General features: G+C 40.6%; 1 protein-coding gene across 1 annotated transcript in view; it reads right to left on the minus strand.

Moving 5' to 3' along the window:
• LOC117529151 (dematin-like) overlaps positions 1-20,498 on the minus strand; it is a 162,934-nt gene that overhangs the window by 69,541 nt on the left and 72,895 nt on the right. The gene's annotated exons all lie outside the window — the stretch shown is intronic.

The raw sequence follows: 20,498 nt of genomic DNA on the forward strand, positions 1-20,498 counted from the left end.
CCTTCATGGATGTCTTTTACTTCTGGGTATTATTTCTTCTTTGCTGGTTACTGTATTTTATTTCTTACTTACCTTTTGTTGTCTTCCATGTGAGTGTTATTATGATTCTTGTTCTTATTATTTATTCTTGTTCAGTTATTTATCTCTCCGCACTCTGTTTCGTCCATGTGAATCATAAGTTTCATCCTCTCATTTTCCATTCACCTGTTTCATGTGCTATTTCTGAACTTCCTTGTTTGTCAGTCGGTGCCGGTGTCACTGACAGAATGGGAGTGGTAAGCACGGTTTCGCTAATCCACTAACTGCTAATTATCGAAGATAATGTTTTCATTATCCGATTAGTTATTCAGATTACTTTGAAAATCATCGGATGTTTTGGTCCAATAATTTAGCGCAGCTACTAGCTCTTAGCCGGTTTAGCATGGCGGCTTCTCCTGTCTCTCCCCCACTTTTCTGCACTGGGTGTGAAATGTTTAGTTATTCCTCGGCCTCCTTTAGCAGTAACGGTACTTGTAATAAGTGTAGCTTGTTCGTAGCTTTGGATGCCAGGCTGGGCGAATTGGAGACTCTGCTCCGCACCTTGGAAAATCCTACAGCTAGCCAGGCCCCTGTAGTTGGTGCTGACCAAGGTAGCTTAGCCACCGTTAGCTGTCCCCCAGCAGATCCCGAGCAGCCGGGAAAGCAGGCCGACTGGGTGACTGTGAGGAAGAAGCATAGTTCTAAAGAGAAGCCCCCTGTACACCGCCAACCCGTTCACATCTCTAACCATTTTTCCCCACTCAGCGACACACCCGTCGAGGATCAAACTCTGGTTATTGGCGACTCTGTTTTGAGAAATGTGAAGTTAGCGACACCAGCAACCATAGTCAATTGTCTTCCGGGGGCCAGAGCAGGCGACATTGAAGGAAATTTGGAACTGCTGGCTAAGGCTAAACCTAAATTTGGTAAGATTGTAATTCACGTCGGCAGTAATGACACCCGGTTACGCCAATCGGAGGTCACTAAAATTAACATTGAATCGGTGTGTAACTTTGCAAAAACAATGTCGGACTCTGTAGTTTTCTCTGGGCCCCTCCCCAATCAGACCGGGAGTGACATGTTTAGCCGCATGTTCTCCTTGAATTGCTGGCTGTCTGAGTGGTGTCCAAAAAATGAGGTGGGCTTCATAGATAATTGGCAAAGCTTCTGGGGAAAACCTGGTCTTGTTAGGAGAGATGGCATCCATCCCACTTTGGATGGAGCAGCTCTCATTTCTAGAAATCTGGCCAATTTTATTAAACCCTCCAAATCGTGACTATCCAGGGTTGGGACCAGGAAGCAGAGTTGTAGTCTTACACACCTCTCTGCAGCTTCTCTCCCCCTGCCATCCCCCCAATACCCCATCCCCGTAGAGATGGTGCCTGCTCCCAGAACACCTATAACCAGCAAAAATCTATTTAAGCATAAAAATTCAAAAAGAAAAAATAATATAGCACCTTCAACTGCACCACAGACTAAAACAGTTAAATGTGGTCTATTAAACATTAGGTCTCTCTCTTCTAAGTCCCTGTTAGTAAATTATATAATAATTGATCAACATATTGATTTATTCTGCCTTACAGAAACCTGGTTACAGCAGGATGATTATGTTAGTTTAAATGAGTCAACACTCGGGAGGAGCTCAGAGTCGAGAAGCTGCTCCTCCACGTCGAAAGGAGTCAGTTGAGGTGGCTTGGGCATCTTTTCCGGATGCCCCCTGGATGCCTCGCTGGAGAGGTGTTCCGGGCACGTCCCATTGGGAGGAGGCCCCGGGGAAGACCCAGGACACGCTGGAGGGACTACATCTCTCGGCTGGCTTGGGAGCGCCTTGGGGTTCCCCAGGAGGAGCTGGGGGAGGTGTCTGTGGATCGGGAGGTCTGGGCGGCTTTGCTTGAGCTGCTGCCCCTGCAACCCGACTCCGGATAAAGCGGAAGAAAATGGATGGATGGATGGATGGATCAATCAATCAATCAATCAATTTTTTTATATAGCGCCAAATCACAACAAACAGCTGCCCCAAGGCGCTCCACACCGCAAGGCAAGGCCATACAATAATTATGTAAAACCCCAACGGTCAAAACGACCCCCTGTGAGCAAGCACTTGGCTACAGTGGGAAGGAAAAACTCCCTTTTAACAGGAAGAAACCTCCAGCAGAACCAGGCTCAGGGAGGGGCAGTCTTCTGCTGGGACTGGTTGGGGCTGAGGGAGAGAACCAGGAAAAAGACATGCTGTGGAGGGGAGCAGAGATCGATCACTAATGATTAAATGCAGAGTGGTGCATACAGAGCAAAAAGAGAAAGAAACAGTGCATCATGGGAACCCCCCAGCAGTCTACGTCTATAGCAGCATAACTAAGGGATGGTTCAGGGTCACCTGATCCAGCCCTAACTATAAGCTTTAGCAAAAAGGAAAGTTTTAAGCCTAATCTTAAAAGTAGAGAGGGTGTCTGTCTCCCTGATCTGAATTGGGAGCTGGTTCCACAGGAGAGGAGCCTGAAAGCTGAAGGCTCTGCCTCCCATTCTACTCTTACAAACCCTAGGAACTACAAGTAAGCCTGCAGTCTGAGAGCGAAGCACTCTATTGGGGTGATAAGGTACTATGAGGTCCCTAAGATAAGATGGGACCTGATTATTCAAAACCTTATAAGTAAGAAGAAGAATTTTAAATTCTATTCTAGAATTAACAGGAAGCCAATGAAGAGAGGCCAATATGGGTGAGATATGCTCTCTCCTTCTAGTCCCCGTCAGTACTCTAGCTGCAGCATTTTGAATTAACTGAAGGCTTTTTAGGGAACGTTTAGGACAACCTGATAATAATGAATTACAATAGTCCAGCCTAGAGGAAATAAATGCTAATAAAAACTGAAGTTATTGTACTTGGCCCCACAAATCTTAGAAACATGGTGTCTAACCAGATCCTTACTGTGGATGGCATTACCCTGACCTCTAGTAATACTGTGAGAAATCTTGGAGTCATTTTTGATCAGGATATGTCATTCAAAGCGCATATTAAACAAATATGTAGGACTGCTTTTTTGCATTTACGCAATATCTCTAAAATCAGAAAGGTCTTGTCTCAGAGTGATGCTGAAAAACTAATTCATGCATTTATTTCCTCTAGGCTGGACTATTGTAATTCATTATTATCAGGTTGTCCTAAAAGTTCCCTAAAAAGCCTTCAGTTAATTCAAAATGCTGCAGCTAGAGTGCTGACGGGGACTAGAAGGAGAGAGCATATCTCACCCATATTGGCCTCTCTTCATTGGCTTCCTGTTAATTCTAGAATAGAATTTAAAATTCTTCTTCTTACTTATAAGGTTTTGAATAATCAGGTCTCATCTTATCTTAGGGACCTCGTAGTACCATATCACCCCAATAGAGCGCTTCGCTCTCAGACTGCAGGCTTACTTGCAGTTCCTAGGGTTTGTAAGAGTAGAATGGGAGGCAGAGCCTTCAGCTTTCAGGCTCCTCTCCTGTGGAACCAGCTCCCAATTCAGATCAGGGAGACAGACACCCTCTCTACTTTTAAGATTAGGCTTAAAACTTTCCTTTTTGCTAAAGCTTATAGTTAGGGCTGGATCAGGTGACCCTGAACCATCCCTTAGTTATGCTGCTATAGACGTAGACTGCTGGGGGGTTCCCATGATGCACTGTTTCTTTCTCTTTTTGCTCTGTATGCACCACTCTGCATTTAATCATTAGTGATCGATCTCTGCTCCCCTCCACAGCATGTCTTTTTCCTGGTTCTCTCCCTCAGCCCCAACCAGTCCCAGCAGAAGACTGCCCCTCCCTGAGCCTGGTTCTGCTGGAGGTTTCTTCCTGTTAAAAGGGAGTTTTTCCTTCCCACTGTAGCCAAGTGCTTGCTCACAGGGGGTCGTTTTGACCGTTGGGGTTTTACATCATTATTGTATGGCCTTGCCTTACAATATAAAGCGCCTTGGGGCAACTGTTTGTTGTGATTTGGCGCTATATAAAAAAACAATTGAATTGAATTAATAATACTGCCTAAGGGAAGCATGTATAAAGTGAATAAAATTGGTCCTAGCACAGAACCTTGTGGAACTCCATAATTAACTTTAGTCTGTGAAGAAGATTCCCCATTTACATGAACAAATTGTAATCTATTAGACAAATATGATTCAAACCACCGCAGCGCAGTGCCTTTAATACCTATGACATGCTCTAATCTCTGTAATAACATTTTATGATCAACAGTATCAAAAGCAGCACTGAGGTCTAACAGAACAAGCACAGAGATGAGTCCACTGTCCGAGGCCATAAGAAGATCATTTGTAACCTTCACTAATGCTGTTTCTGTACTATGATGAATTCTAAAACCTGACTGAAACTCTTCAAATAGACCATTCCTCTGCAGATGATCAGTTAGCTGTTTTACAACTACCCTTTCAAGAATTTTTGAGAGAAAAGGAAGGTTGGAGATTGGCCTATAATTAGCTAAGATAGCTGGGTCAAGTGGTGGCTTTTTAAGTAATGGTTTAATTACTGCCACCTTAAAAGCCTGTGGTACATAGCCAACTAACAAAGATAGATTGATCATATTTAAGATCGAAGCATTAAATAATGGTAGGGCTACCTTGAGCAGCCTGGTAGGAATGGGGTCTAATAAACATGTTGATGGTTTGGATGAAGTAACTAATGAAAATAACTCAGACAGAACAATCGGAGAGAAAGAGTCTAACCAAATACCGGCATCACTGAAAGCAGCCAAAGATAACGATACGTCTTTGGGATGGTTATGAGTAATTTTTTCTCTAATAGTTAAAATTTTGTTAGCAAAGAAAGTCATGAAGTCATTACTAGTTAAAGTTAATGGAATACTCAGCTCAATAGAGCTCTGACTCTTTGTCAGCCTGGCTACAGTGCTGAAAAGAAACCTGGGGTTGTTCTTATTTTCTTCAATTAGTGATGAGTAGAAAGATGTCCTAGCTTTACGGAGGGCTTTTTTATAGAGCAACAGACTCTTTTTCCAGGCTAAGTGAAGATCTTCTAAATTAGTGAGACGCCATTTCCTCTCCAACTTACGGGTTATCTGCTTTAAGCTACGAATTTGTGAGTTATACCACGGAGTCAGGCACTTCTGATTTAAAGCTCTCTTTTTTAGAGGAGCTACAGCATCCAAAGTTGTCTTCAATGAGGATGTAAAACTATTGACGAGATACTCTATCTCACTTACAGAGTTTAGGTAGCTACTCTGCACTGTGTTGGTATATGGCATTAGAGAACATAAAGAAGGAATCATATCCTTAAACCTAGTTACAGCGCTTTCTGAAAGACTTCTAGTGTAATGAAACTTATTCCCCACTGCTGGGTAGTCCATCAGAGTAAATGTAAATGTTATTAAGAAATGATCAGACGGAAGGGAGTTTTCAGGGAATACTGTTAAGTCTTCTATTTCCATACCATAAGTCAGAACAAGATCTAAGATATGATTAAAGTGGTGGGTGGACTCATTTACTTTTTGAGCAAAGCCAATAGAGTCTAATAATAGATTAAATGCAGTGTTGAGGCTGTCATTCTCAGCATCTGTGTGGATGTTAAAATCGCCCACTATAATTATCTTATCTGAGCTAAGCACTAAGTCAGACAAAAGGTCTGAAAATTCACAGAGAAACTCACAGTAACGACCAGGTGGACGATAGATAATAACAAATAAAACTGGTTTTTGGGACTTCCAATTTGGATGGACAAGACTAAGAGTCAAGCTTTCAAATGAATTAAAGCTCTGTCTGGGTTTTTGATTAATTAATAAGCTGGAATGGAAGATTGCTGCTAATCCTCCGCCCCGGCCCGTGCTACGAGCATTCTGACAGTTAGTGTGACTCGGGGTGTTGACTCATTTAAACTAACATATTCATCCTGCTGTAACCAGGTTTCTGTAAGGCAGAATAAATCAATATGTTGATCAATTATTATATCATTTACCAACAGGGACTTAGAAGAGAGAGACCTAATGTTTAATAGACCACATTTAACTGTTTTAGTCTGTGGTGCAGTTGAAGGTGCTATATTATTTTTTCTTTTTGAATTTTTATGCTTAAATAGATTTTTGCTGGTTATTGGTAGTCTGGGAGCAGGCACCGTCTCTACGGGGATGAGGTAATGAGGGGATGGCAGGGGGAGAGAAGCTGCAGAGAGGTGTGTAAGACTACAACTCTGCTTCCTGGTCCCAACCCTGGATAGTCACGGTTTGGAGGATTTAAGAAAATTGGCCAGATTTCTAGAAAAGAAATCCATCCAAAGTGGGATGGATGCCGTCTCTCCTAACAAGACCAGGTTTTCCCCAGAAGCTTTGCCAATTATCTATGAAGCCCACCTCATTTTCTGGACACCACTCAGACAGCCAGCAATTCAAGGAGAACATGCGGCTAAACATGTCACTCCCGGTCTGATTGGGGAGAGGCCCAGAGAAAACTACATAGTCCGACAATGTTTTTGCAAAGTTACACACCGATTTAATGTTAATTTTAGTGACCTCCGATTGGCGTAACCGAGTGTCATTACTGCCGACGTGAATTACAATCTTACCAAATTTACGCTTAGCCTTAGCCAGCAGTTTCAAATTTCCTTCAATGTCGCCTGCTCTGGCCCCCGGAAGACAATTGACTATGGTTGCTGGTGTCGCTAACTTCACATTTCGCAAAACAGAGTCGCCAATAACCAGAGTTTGATCCTCGGCGGGTGTGTCGTCGAGTGGGGAAAAACGGTTAGAGATGTGAACGGGTTGGCGGTGTACACAGGGCTTCTGTTTAGGGCTACGCTTCCTCCTCACAGTCACCCAGTCAGCCTGCTTTCCCGGCTGCTCGGGATCTGCCAGGGGGTAACTAACGGCGGCTAAGCTACCTTGGTCCGCACCGACTACAGGGGCCTGGCTAGCTGTAGAATTTTCCACGGTGCGGAGCCGAGTCTCCAATTCGCCCAGCCTGGCCTCCAAAGCTACGAATAAGCTACACTTATACTGCTAAAGGAGGCCGAGGAATAACTAAACATTTCACACCCAGAGCAGAAAAGTGCAGGAGAGACAGGAGAAGCCGCCATGCTAAATCGGCTAAGAGCTAGTAGCTACGCTAAGCTAGCGGATTCCTAAAAACACGCAAAGTGAATAATGTGTAAATAATTTAGAGGTGGTTCAGCAGAAGGAGTGCTTTAGTTAAGGCACGTAAAGATTACACTGGGAAACAAATCGTAATCTAGATAACTAGATCAATCTAACTGCGCACATTAAACAGCTAACAGATACAGAAAAACATCGCTGTGCTCCGGAACAGGAAGTGATACAATACCGCAGTGAGAGCCAACCACCAGTAGAGGCAGAAGGATGGATGGATAAATGAGTCAATACCCCCGAGTCACACTAACTGTCAGAATGCTCGAAGCACAGTGCTTAGCTTAGATAAGATAATTATAGTGGGTGTTTTTAACATCCACATAGATGCTGAGAATGACAGCCTCAACACTGCATTTAATCTATTATTAGATTCAGTTGGCTTCGCTCAAAATGCAGAGTCCACCCACCACTTTAACCACACTTTAGATCCTGTTCTGACATATGGCATAGAAATTAAAGACTTAACAGTATTCCCTGAAAACCCCCTGTTGTCTGATCATTTCTTAATAACATTTACATTTACTTTAATGGACTACCCAGCAGTGGGGAATAAGTTTCATTACAGTAGAAGTCTTTCGGAAAACGCTGTAACTAGGTTTAAGGATATGATTCCTTCTTTGTTATGTTCTTCAATGCCATATACCAACACAGTGCAGAGTAGCTACCTAAACTCTGTGAGTGTGATAGATTATCTCGTCAATAGCTTTACATCCTCATTGAGCACAACTTTGGATGCTGTAGCTCCTCTGAAAAAAAGAGCCTTAAATCAGAAATGCTTGACTCCGTGGTATAACCCACAAACTCACAGCTTAAAGCAGATAACCCATAAGCTGGAGAGGAAATGGAGTCTCACTAATTTAGAAGATCTTCATTTAGCCTGGAAAAAGAGTCTGTTGCTCTATAAAAAAGCCCTCTGTAAAGCTAGGACATCTTACTATTCATCACTAATTGAAGAAAATAAGAACAACTCCAGGTTTCTTTTCAGCACTGTAGCCAGGCTGACAAAGAGTCAGAGCTCTATTGAGCCGAGTATTCCTTTAACTTTAACTAGTATTGACTTCATGACTTTCCTTGCAAATAAAATTTTAACTATTAGAGAAAAAATTATTCATAACCATCCCAAAGACATATCTTTATGTTCGGCTGCCTTCAGTAAAGCTGGTATTTGGCGAGACTCTTTCTCTCCGATTGTTCTGTCTGAGTTATTTTCATTAGTTACTTCCTCCAAACAATCAACATGTCTATTAGACCCCATTCCTACCAGGCTGCTCAAGGAAGCCCTACCTTTAATTAATGTTTCGATCTTAAATATGATCAATCTATCTTTATTAGTTGGCTATGTACACAGGCTTTTAAGGTGGCAGTAATTAAACCATTACTTAAAAAGCCATCACTTGACCCAGCTCTCTTAGCTAATTATAGGCCAATCTCCAACCTTCCTTTTCTCTCAAAAATAATTCTTGATAGGTTAGTTGTAAAACAGCTAAATGATCATCTGCAGAGGAATGGTCTATTTGAAGAGTTTCAGTCAGGTTTCAGAATTCATCATAGTACAGAAACAGCATTAGTGAAGGTTACAAATGATCTTCTTATGGCCTCAGACAGTGGACTCATCTCTGTGCTTATCCGTAAAGCTAGGACATCTTTCTACTCATCACTAATTGAAGAAAATAAGAACAACCCCAGGTTTCTTTTCAGCACTGTAGCCAGGCTGACAAAGAGTCAGAGCTCTATTGAGCCGAGTATTCCTTTAACTTTAACTAGTAATGACTTCATGACTTTCTTTGCTAACAAAATTTTAACTATTACAGAACAAAATTACTCATAACCATCCCAAAGACGTATCGTTATCTTTGGCTGCTTTCAGTGATGCCGGTATTTGGTTAGACTCTTTCTCTCCGATTGTTCTGAGTTATTTTCATTAGTTACTTCATCCAAACCATCAACATGTTTATTAGACCCCATTCCTACCAGCCTGCTCAAGGAAGCCCTACCATTATTTAATGCTTCGATCTTAAATATGATCAATCTATCTTTGTTAGTTGGCTATGTACCACAGGCTTTTAAGGTGGCAGTAATTAAACCATTACTTAAAAAGCCATCACTTGACCCAGCTATCTTAGCTAATTATAGGCCAATCTCCAACCTTCCTTTTCTCTCAAAAATTCTTGAAAGGGTAGTTGTAAAACAGCTAACTGATCATCTGCAGAGGAATGGTCTATTTGAAGAGTTTCAGTCAGGTTTTAGAATTCATCATAGTACAGAAACAGCATTAGTGAAGGTTACAAATGATCTTCTTATGGCCTCGGACAGTGGACTCATCTCTGTGCTTGTTCTGTTAGACCTCAGTGCTGCTTTTCATACTGTTGACCATAAAATTTTATTACAGAGATTAGAGCATGCCATAGGTATTAAAGGCACTGCGCTGCGGTGGTTTGAATCATATTTATCTAATAGATTACAATTTGTTCATGTAAATGGGGAATCTTCTTCACAGACTAAGGTTAATTATGGAGTTCCACAAGGTTCTGTGCTAGGACCAATTTTATTCACTTTATACATGCTTCCCGTAGGCAGTATTATTAGAAGGCATTGCTTAAATTTTCATTGTTATGCAGACGATACCCAGCTTTATCTATCCATGAAGTCAGAGGACACACACCAATTAGTTAAACTGCAGGAATGTCTTACAGACATACAGACATGGATGACCTCTAATTTCCTGCTTTTAAATTCAGATAAAACTGAAGTTATTGTACTTGGCCCCACAAATCTTAGAAACATGGTGTCTAACCAGATCCTTACTCTGGATGGCATTACCCTGACCTCTAGTAATACTGTGAGAAATCTTGCAGTCATTTTTGATCAGGATATGTCCTTCAATGTGCATATTAAGCAAATATGTAGGACTGCTTTTTTGCATTTGCGCAATATCTCTAAAATTAGAAAGGTCTTGTCTCAGAGTGATACTGAAAAACTAATTCATGCATTTATTTCTTCTAGGCTGGACTATTGTAATTCATTATTATCAGGTTGTCCTAAAAGTTCCCTGAAAAGCCTTCAGTTAATTCAAAATGCTGCAGCTAGAGTACTGACGGGGACTAGAAGGAGAGAGCATATTTCACCCATATTGGCCTCTCTTCATTGGCTTCCTGTTAATTCTAGAATAGAATTTAAAATTATTCTTCTTACTTATAAGGTTTTGAATAATCAGGTCCCATCTTATCTTAGGGACCTCTTAGTACCATATCACCCCAATAGGGCGCTTTGCTGTCAGACTGCAGGCTTACTTGTAGTTCCTAGGGTTTGTAAGAGTAGAATGGGAGGCAGAGCCTTCAGCTTTCAGGCTCCTTTCCTCTGGAACCAGCTCACAATTCGGATCAGGGAGACAGACACCCTCTCTACTTTTAAGATTAGGCTTAAAACTTTCCTTTTTGCTAAAGCTTATAGTTAGGGCTGGATCAGGTGACCCTGAACCATCCCTTAGTTATGCTGCTATAGACTTAGACTGCTGGGGGGTTCCCATGATGCACTGAGTGTTTCTTTCTCTTTTTGCTCTGTATGCACCACTCTGCATTTAATCATTAGTGATTGATCTCTGCTCTCTTCCACAGCATGTATTTTTCCTGATTCTCTCCCCTCAGCCTCAACCAGTCCCAGCAGAAGACTGCCCCCTCCCTGAGCCTGGTTCTGCTGGAGGTTTCTTCCTGTTAAAAAGGAGTTTTTCCTTCCCACTGTCGCTAAATGCTTGCTCACAGGGGGTCGTTCTGACCGTTGGGGTTTTTCCGTGATTATTGTATGGCTTTGCCTTGCAGTGTGGAGCGCCTTGGGGCAACTGTTTGTTGTGATTTGGCGCTATATAAATAAAATTGATTTGATTTGATTAACAATCTGGATGGTCTTTCTCCTCTTTTGTCTGGAGGACACGATGTCCATGATTTCCAAAAACAATTTGAAATGTGGACTCATCAGACCACAGGACACTTTTCCACTTTGCGTCTGTCCATTTCAAATGAGCTCGGGTCCAGAGAAGGCGGTGGCGTTTCTGGATGTTGTTGATGTTTGGCTTTCACTTTGCATGGTAGAGTTTTAACTTGCACTTGTAGATGTAGCGACGAACTTTGTTAACTGACAATGGTTTTCTGAAGTGTTCCTCAGCCCACGTGGTAAGATCCTTTACACAATGATGTTGGTTTTTAATGCAGTGCTGCCTGAGGGATCGAAGGTCACGGGCATTCAATGTTGGTGTCAGCCTTGCAGCTTACATGTAGAAAGTTCTCCAGATTCTCTGAATCTTCTGATTATATTAAGGAATGTAGATGATGGAATCAATCAATCAATCAATTTTATTTATATAGCGCCAAATCACAACAAACAGTTGCCCCAAGGCGCTTTATATTGTAAGGCAAGGCCATACAATAATTACGGAAAAACCCCAATGGTCAAAACGACCAGCACGTCACAATAAAACTAATCTCCACAATAAAACTAATCTCCAGCACCGTCACAATAAAACTAATCTCCAGCACGTCACAATAAAACTAATCTCCAGCACCGTCACAATAAAACTAATCTCCAGCACATCACAATAAAACTAATCTCCAGAATAAAACTAATCTCCAGCACCATTACAATAAAACTAATCTCCAGCACCTTTACAATAAAACTAATCTCCAGCACGTCACAATAAAACTAATCTCCAGCACCGTCACAATAAAACTAATGTCCAGCACCGTCAAAATAAAACTAATCTCCAGCACGTCACAATAAAACTAATCTCCAGCACGTCACAATAAAACTAATCTCCAGCACCGTCACAATAAAACTAATCTCCAGCACCGTCACAATAAAACTAATCTCCAGCACGTCACAATAAAACTAATCTCCAGCACGTCACAATAAAACTAATCTCCAGCACCGTCACAATGAAACTAATCTCCAGCACCGTCACAATAAAACTAATCTCCAGCAACGTCACAATAAAACTAATCTCCAGCACCGTCACAATAAAACTAATCTCCAGCACATCACAATAAAACTAATCTCCAGAATAAAACTAATCTCCAGCACCATTACAATAAAACTAATCTCCAGCACCTTTACAATAAAACTAATCTCCAGCACGTCACAATAAAACTAATCTCCAGCACCGTCACAATAAAACTAATGTCCAGCACCGTCACAATAAAACTAATCTCCAGCACGTCACAATAAAACTAATCTCCAGCACGTCACAATAAAACTAATCTCCAGCACCGTCAAAATAAAACTAATCTCCAGCACGTCACAATAAAACTAATCTCCACAATAAAACTAATCTCCAGCACCGTCACAATAAAACCAATCTCCAGCACCGTCACAATAAAACTAATCTCCAGCACCGTCACAATAAAACTAATCTCCAGCACGTCACAATAAAACTAATCTCCAGCACGTCACAATAAAACTAATCTCCAGCACCGTCACAATAAAACTAATCTCCAGCACGTCACAATAAAACTAATCTCCAGCACCGTCACAATAAAGCTAATCTCCAGCACGTCACAATGAAACTAATCTCCAGCACCGTCAAAATAAAACTAATCTCCAGCACGTCACAATAAAACTAATCTCCACAATAAAACTAATCTCCAGCACCGGCACAATAAAACTAATCTCCAGCACGTCACAAAAAACTAATCTCCAGCACGTCACAATAAAACTAATCTCCAGCATCGTTTACAATAAAACTAATCTCCAGCACGTCAAAATAAAACTAATCTCCAGCACGTCACAATAAAACTAATCTCCAGCACCGTCACAATAAAACTAATCTCCAGCACGTCACAATAAAACTAATCTCCAGAATAAAACTAATCTCCAGCACGTCACAATAAAACTAATCTCCAGCACCGTCAAAATAAAACTAATCTCCAGCACCGTCAAAATAAAACTAATCTCCAGCACCGTCACAATAAAACTAATCTCCAGCACCGTCACAATAAAACTAATCTCCAGCACCGTCACAAAAAACTAATCTCCAGCACGTCACAATAAAACTAATCTCCAGCACGTCACAATAAAACTAATCTCCAGCACGTCACAATAAAACTAATCTCCAGCACGTCACAATAAAACTAATCTCCAGCACAGTCACAATAAAGCTAATCTCCAGCACGTCACAATGAAACTAATCTCCAGCACCGTCAAAATAAAACTAATCTCCAGCACGTCACAATGAAACTAATCTCCAGCACGTCACAATAAAACTAATCTCCAGCACATCACAATAAAACTAATCTCCACAATAAAACTAATCTCCAGCACCGTCACAATAAAACTAATCTCCAGCACCGTCACAATAAAACTAATCTCCAGCACCGTCACAATAAAACTAATCTCCAGCACATCACAAAAAACTAATCTCCAGCACGTCACAATAAAACTAATCTCCAGCACGTCACAATAAAACTAATCTCCAGCACCGTCACAATAAAACTAATCTCCAGCACCGTCACAATAAAACTAATCTCCAGCACGTCACAATAAAACTAATCTCCACAATAAAACTAATCTCCAGCACCATCACAATAAAACTAATCTCCAGCACCGTCAAAATAAAACTAATCTCCAGCACGTCACAATAAAACTAATCTCCAGCACCGTCACAATAAAACTAATCTCCAGCACGTCACAATAAAACTAATCTCCAGCACCGTCACAATAAAACTAATCTCCAGCACCGTCACAATAAAACTAATCTCCAGCACGTCACAAAAACACTAATCTCCAGCACGTCACAATAAAACTAATATCCAGCAGCGTCACAATAAAACTAATCTCCAGCAAATCACAATAAAACTAATCTCCAGCACCGTCACAATAAAACTAATCTCCAGCACCGTCACAATAAAACTAATCTCCAGCACGTCACAATGAAACTAATCTCCAGCACCGTCACAATAAAACTAATCTCCAGCACCGTCAAAATAAAACTAATCTCCAGCACCGTCAAAATAAAACTAATCTCCAGCACATCACAATAAAACTAATCTCCAGCACCGTCACAATAAAACTAATCTCCAGCACCGTCAAAATAAAACTAATCTCCAGCACGTCACAATAAAACTAATCTCCAGCACGTCACAATAAAACTAATCTCCAGCACCGTCACAATAAAACTAATCTCCAGCACCGTCACAATAAAACTAATCTCCAGCACGTCACAAAAAACTAATCTCCAGCACGTCACAATAAAACTAATCTCCAGCACCGTCACAATAAAACTAATCTCCAGCACATCACAATAAAACTAATCTCCAGCACGTCACAATAAAACTAATCTCCAGCACAGTCACAATAAAGCTAATCTCCAGCACGTCACAATGAAACTAATCTCCAGCACCGTCAAAATAAAACTAATCTCCAGCACGTCACAATGAAACTAATCTCCAGCACGTCACAATAAAACTAATCTCCAGCACATCACAATAAAACTAATCTCCACAATAAAACTAATCTCCAGCACCGTCACAATAAAACTAATCTCCAGCACCGTCACAATAAAACTAATCTCCAGCACCGTCACAATAAAACTAATCTCCAGCACATCACAAAAAACTAATCTCCAGCACGTCACAATAAAACTAATCTCCAGCACCGTCACAATAAAACTAATCTCCAGCACCGTCACAATAAAACTAATCTCCAGCACCGTCACAATAAAACTAATCTCCAGCACGTCACAATAAAACTAATCTCCACAATAAAACTAATCTCCAGCACCATCACAATAAAACTAATCTCCAGCACCGTCAAAATAAAACTAATCTCCAGCACGTCACAATAAAACTAATCTCCAGCACGTCACAATAAAACTAATCTCCAGCACCGTCACAATAAAACTAATCTCCAGCACCGTCACAATAAAACTAATCTCCAGCACGTCACAAAAACACTAATCTCCAGCACATCACAATAAAACTAATATCCAGCACCGTCACAATAAAACTAATCTCCAGCACATCACAATAAAACTAATCTCCAGCACCGTCACAATAAAACTAATCTCCAGCACCGTCACAATAAAACTAATCTCCAGCACGTCACAATAAAACTAATCTCCAGCACGTCACAATGAAACTAATCTCCAGCACCGTCACAATAAAACTAATCTCCAGCACCGTCAAAATAAAACTAATCTCCAGCACATCACAATAAAACTAATCTCCAGCACCGTCACAATAAAACTAATCTCCAGCACGTCACAATAAAACTAATCTCCAGCACGTCACAATAAAACTAATCTCCAGCACCGTCACAATAAAACTAATCTCCAGCACCGTCACAATAAAACTAATCTCCAGCACGTCACAAAAAAACTAATCTCCAGCACGTCACAATAAAACTAATCTCCAGCACCGTCACAATAAAACTAATCTCCAGCACGTCACAAAAAAACTAATCTCCAGCACGTCGCAATAAAACTAATCTCCAGCACCGTCACAATAAAACTAATCTCCAGCACGTCACAAAAAAACTAATCTCCAGCACGTCACAATAAAACTAATCTCCAGCACGTCACAATGAAACTAATCTCCAGCACCATCAAAATAAAACTAATCTCCAGCACGTCACAATAAAACTAATCTCCAGCACCGTCACAATAAAACTAATCTCTACAATAAAATTAATCTCAATCACGTCACAATAAAACTAATCTCCAGCACCGTCACAATAAAACTAATCTCCAGCACCGTCACAATAAAACTAATCTCCAGCACCGTCACAATAAAACTAATCTCCAGCACCGTCACAATAAAACTAATCTCCAGCACGTCACAATAAAACTAATCTCCAGCACATCACAAAAAAACTAATCTCCAGCCCGTCACAATAAAACTAATCTCCAGCACCGTCACAATAAAACTAATCTCCAGCACATCACAAAAAAACTAATCTCCAGCACGTCAAAATAAAACTAATCTCCAGCACCGTCACAATAAAACTAATCTCCAGCACGTCACAATGAAACTAATCTCCATCACCATCAAAATAAAACTAATCTCCAGCACGTCACAATGAAACTAATCTCCAGCACCATCAAAATAAAACTAATCTCCAGCACAGTCACAATAAAACTAATCTCCAGCACCGTCACAATAAAACTAATCTCCAGCACGTCACAATAAAACTAATCTCCAGCACGTCACAATAAAACTAATCTCCAGCACATCACAATAAAACTAATCTCCAGCAACATCACAATAAAACTAATCTCCAGCACATCACAAAAAACTAATCTCCAGCACGTCACAATAAAACTAATCTCCAGCACGTCACAATAAAACTAATCTCCAGCACCGTCACAATAAAACTAATCTCCAGCACCGTCACAATAAAACTAATCTCCAGCACCGTCACAATAAAACTAATCTCCAGCACCGTCACAATAAAACTAATCTCCAGCACGTCACAATAAAACTAATCTCCACAATAAAACTAATCTCCAGCACCATCACAATAAAACTAATCTCCAGCACGTCACAATAAAACTAATCTCCAGCACCGTCACAATAAAACTAATCTCCAGCACGTCACAATAAAACTAATCTCCAGCACCGTCACAATAAAACTAATCTCCAGCACGTCACAAAAACACTAATCTCCAGCACGTCACAATAAAACTAATCTCCAGCACCGTCACAATAAAACTAATCTCCAGCACCGTCACAATAAAACTAATCTCCAGCACCGTCACAATAAAACTAATCTCCAGCACGTCACAATAAAACTAATCTCCAGCACGTCACAATGAAACTAATCTCCAGCACCGTCACAATAAAACTAATCTCCAGCACCGTCAAAATAAAACTAATCTCCAGCACATCACAATAAAACTAATCTCCAGCACCGTCACAATAAAACTAATCTCCAGCACGTCACAATAAAACTAATCTCCAGCACGTCACAATAAAACTAATCTCCAGCACCGTCACAATAAAACTAATCTCCAGCACCGTCACAATAAAACTAATCTCCAGCACGTCACAAAAAAACTAATCTCCAGCACCTCACAATAAAACTAATCTCCAGCACCGTCACAATAAAACTAATCTCCAGCACGTCACAAAAAAACTAATCTCCAGCACCGTCACAATAAAACTAATCTCCAGCACCGTCACAATAAAACTAATCTCCAGCACGTCACAAAAAAACTAATCTCCAGCACGTCACAATAAAACTAATCTCCAGCACGTCACAATGAAACTAATCTCCAGCACCATCAAAATAAAACTAATCTCCAGCACGTCACAATAAAACTAATCTCCAGCACCGTCACAATAAAACTAATCTCTACAATAAAACTAATCTCAATCACGTCACAATAAAACTAATCTCCAGCACCGTCACAAAAAAACTAATCTCCAGCACCGTCACAATAAAACTAATCTCCAGCACGTCACAATAAAACTAATCTCCAGCACATCACAAAAAAACTAATCTCCAGCCCGTCACAATAAAACTAATCTCCAGCACCGTCACAATAAAACTAATCTCCAGCACATCACAAAAAAACTAATCTCCAGCACGTCAAAATAAAACTAATCTCCAGCACCGTCACAATAAAACTAATCTCCAGCACGTCACAATGAAACTAATCTCCAGCACCATCAAAATAAAACTAATCTCCAGCACGTCACAATAAAACTAATCTCTACAATAAAACTAATCTCCATCACGTCACAATAAAACTAATCTCCAGCACCATCACAATAAAACTAATCTCCATCACGTCACAATAAAACTAATCTCCAGCACCGTCACAATAAAACTAATCTCCAGCACGTCACAATAAAACTAATCTCCAGCACGTCACAATAAAACTGATCTCCAGCACGTCACAATAAAACTAATCTCCAGCACGTCACAATAAAACTAATCCCCAGCACCGTCACAATAAAACTAATCTCCAGCACCGTCACAATAAAACTAATCTCCAGCACGTCACAATGAAACTAATCTCCAGCACAGTCACAATAAAACTAATCTCCAGCACGTCACAATAAAACTAATCTCCAGCACGTCACAAAAAAACTAATCTCCAGCACTGTCACAATAAAACTAATCTCCAGCACGTCACAAAAAAACTAATCTCCAGCACGTCACAATAAAACTAATCTCCAGCACGTCACAATAAAACTAATCTCCAGCACGTCCAATGAAACTAATCTCCAGCACGTCACGATTAAACTAATCTAAACTAAACCCTCTCTACTTTTAAGATTAGGTTTAAAACTTTCCTTTTCACTAAGGCTTATGGTTAGGGCTGGATCGGGTGACCCTGGACCATCCCTTGGTTATGCTGCTTTAGACGTAGATTGTGGGGGGGTTCCCATGATGCACTGTTTCTTTCTCTTTTTGCTCCGTATGCATCACTCTGCATTTAATCATTAGTGATCGATCTCTGCCCCCCTTCACAGCATGTCTTTTTCCTGTTTTTTTCCCTCAGCCCCAACCAGTCTCAGCAGAAGACTGCCCCTCCCTGAGCCTGGTTCTGCTGGAGGTTTCTTCCTGTTAAAAGGGAGTTTTTCCTTCCCACTGTGGCCAAGTGCTTGCTCATAGGGGGTCGTTTTGACCGTTGGGGTTTTTCATAATTATTGTATGGCCTTGCCTTACAATATAGAGCGCCTTGGGGCAACTGTTTGTTGTGATTTGGCGCTATATAAGAAAAAAGTTGATTGATTGAGTTGATTGATCTCCAGCACCGTCAAAATAAAACTAATCTCCAGCACGTCACAATAAAACTAATCTCCAGCACGTCACAATAAAACTAATCTCCACAATAAAACTAATCTCCAGCACGTCACAATAAAACTAATCTCCAGCACCGTCACAATAAAACTAATCTCCAGCACCGTCACAATAAAACTAATCTCCAGCACCGTCACAATAAAACTAATCTCCACAATAAAACTAATCTCCAGCACCGTCACAATAAAACTAATCTCCAGCACCGTCACAATAAAACTAATCTCCAGCACGTCACAATAAAACTAATCTCCTGCACCATCACAATAAAACTAATCTCCACAATAAAACTAATCTCCAGCACGTCACAATAAAACTAATCTCCTGCACCATCACAATAAAACTAATCTCCAGCACCGTCACAATAAAACTAATCTCCACAATAAAACTAATCTCCAGCACGTCACAATAAAACTAATCTCCTGCACCATCACAATAAAACTAATCTCCAGCACCGTCACAATAAAACTAATCTCCACAATAAAACTAATCTCCAGCACGTCACAATAAAACTAATCTCCAGCATCGTCACAATAAAACTAATCTCCAGCACCGTCACAATAAAACTAATCTCCAGCACCGTCACAATAAAACTAATCTCCACAATAAAACTAATCTCCTGCACCATCACAATAAAACTAATCTCCAGCACCGTCACAATAAAACTAATCTCCAGCACGTCACAATAAAACTAATCTCCTGCACCATCACAATAAAACTAATCTCCAGCACGTCACGATAAAACTAATCTCCAGCACGTCACGATGAAACTAATCTCCAGCACGTCACGATGAAACTAATCTCCAGCACGTCACGATGAAACTAATCTCCAGCACCGTCACAATAAAACTAATCTCCAGCACCGTCAAAATAAAACTAATCTCCAGCACGTCACAATAAAACTAATCTCCAGCACGTCACAATAAAACTAATCTCCAGCACGTCACAATAAAACTAATCTCCACAATAAAACTAATCTCCAGCACGTCACAATAAAACTAATCTCCAGCACCGTCACAATAAAACTAATCTCCAGCCCGTCACAATAAAACTAATCTCCAGCACGTCACAATAAAACTAATCTCCAGCATCGTCACGATAAAACTAATCTCCAGCACGTCACGATGAAACTAATCTCCAGCACCGTCACAATAAAACTAATCTCCAGCCCGTCACAATAAAACTAATCTCCAGCCCGTCACAATAAAACTAATCTCCAGCCCGTCACAATAAAACTAATCTCCAGCATCGTCACGATAAAACTAACCTCCAGCACGTCACGATGAAACTAATCTCCAGCACCGTCACAATAAAACTAATCTCCAGCACCGTCAAAATAAAACTAATCTCCAGCACGTCACAATAAAACTAATCTCCAGCACGTCACAATAAAACTAATCTCCAGCACGTCACAATAAAACTAATCTCCAGCACGTCACAATAAAACTAATCTCCAGCACGTCACAAAAAAACTAATCTCCAGCCCGTCACAAAAAAACTAATCTCCAGCCCGTCACAATAAAACTAATCTCCAGCCCGTCACAATAAAACTAATCTCCAGCAC

This window comes from Thalassophryne amazonica, chromosome 17, assembly GCF_902500255.1.
Source record: "Thalassophryne amazonica chromosome 17, fThaAma1.1, whole genome shotgun sequence".
NCBI classification, from domain to species: domain Eukaryota; kingdom Metazoa; phylum Chordata; class Actinopteri; order Batrachoidiformes; family Batrachoididae; genus Thalassophryne; species Thalassophryne amazonica.